Genomic DNA, 1,623 nt, shown 5'->3' on the forward strand with positions numbered 1-1,623 from the left:
CGGACCCCATGATTGCTTCACGGTGACCACCCAACTTACTTGTCCTAGGGTTGACCTAAAGGACACCCTGCTCCAGAATCCAAATCTGCTGTTCTATGTAGACAGGTGCTGCCTCAGGAATCCTTCCGGCCAGCTTGTGGCCAGCTATGCTGTACGTTCGCAATATAAAACAGTTGAAACCCACTCCCTCCCCGAAGCATGCTCGGCTCAGGTTGCAGAACCTGTCGCCCTTATTCGGGCCTGCACCCTGGCCAAGGGAAAATCTGTTACCATCTATACAGATTCCCAATATGCTTTTGGAGTGGTCCATGACTATGGACAGCTCTGGAAATATGGGGGGTTCCTCACACCGGGAGGAAACAAAATCAGTAATGGGCCTTTTGTTGATGCTCTTCTCTCTGCCCTCCAACTTCCTTCCGCTGTGGCAATCGTAAAATGTGTTGCGCACCAGAAACCGTATGATGATGTTACCAAAGGAAATGCCTTGGCAGACCCTGCTGCCAAGCAGGCAGCCATTTCCGGGTCTCCAGCTCCCCTTTGACTTTATTTTCCTCAGTGCTCCATCCCCCCTTGTACCTGACTCCCTCCGGGACTTAGCTCTCATGCAAAATTCTGCCCCGGACCAGGAGAGGGACGGGCGGGGGCGGGCCGGATGCTCATTGCAACCGGATGCCTTGTGGCACTCCCCAGTCGGCTGCTTGGTGGTGCCCAAGGCTCTGCTCCCCTACCTTGCCTGCGTGTCCATGGCCAAGCACACGTGGGCAAAGGGGGGATGACTGGGTCAGTACTACAACCTTGGTTTGCCCCCAATTTTTCCAGTATAGCATGGCGATACTGTAATACCTTCCTCATCTGCCTAGCCCACAACAGTGGCAGGCTGATAAAAACAAAACCAGCTGCACACCCTACACCATGGAGTCCTTTTGTCAATATCCAGATTGATTTCATCCATATGCTGAAACGTTGTTCTTATGAATATGTCCTTGTTTGCGTTTGCATGTATTCCAGATGGATCGAGGCCTAGCCGTGCGCGAAGGCAGATGCCATCACTGTGGCCAAAAGACTGTTAAAAAGACTTTATCCCTCGGTTTGGTTTACCTGTCTTTACTAATAGTGATCGAGGCACTCACTTTACAGGCCAAATTATGCAAAACGTTTGTAAGGCCCTGAACTTCACTCAATGTTTTCATTGTGCCCATCACCCGCAAAGTGCGGGGGCGGTCGAGCGCGAAAACGGTGACCTGAAAAACAAAATCTCCAAGATCTATGCTGAAACCAACCTGAAATGGCCCGATGCCTTACCCCTCGCCCTCATGCACATGAGGAGCACACCCATGCGTAAACATGGCCTGTCCCCACATTAAATCCTCATGGCCCGACCCATGAGAATGCCAGTAACCCCTCCCGCATTCTCTCCTCAGCTGGACCTGCAGCTAAACGACGGTACTGTACTGGCATACTGTAGGAAGCTAATTCATTGTGTCAGGTCTATTCACTCACAAGCACACAGGCCCTCCCAGAACCGGCTGACATTCCGTGCCACCCAGGGCCATCCCTAGCCATTTGGGTGCCCTAGGCAGCCCCCCCACGGGTGGTCTGTTTGGGGCCCCAGGCTTCCCGCAC

The 1,623-nt window shown here is 52.7% G+C and overlaps 1 long non-coding RNA gene across 1 annotated transcript; it reads left to right on the plus strand.

Annotated features, from left to right (window-relative positions):
- On the plus strand, positions 1-1,085 carry LOC122463990. Its single transcript, XR_006287797.1, has 2 exons — positions 1-151; positions 1,009-1,085. It is a non-coding gene; the product is annotated as an uncharacterized LOC122463990 (long non-coding RNA).
- Positions 1,086-1,623: the final 538 nt, after the last annotated feature.

The sequence above is a fragment of the Chelonia mydas genome, unplaced genomic scaffold (genome assembly GCF_015237465.2).
Source record: "Chelonia mydas isolate rCheMyd1 unplaced genomic scaffold, rCheMyd1.pri.v2 scaffold_70_arrow_ctg1, whole genome shotgun sequence".
Taxonomy (NCBI): Eukaryota; Metazoa; Chordata; order Testudines; family Cheloniidae; genus Chelonia; species Chelonia mydas.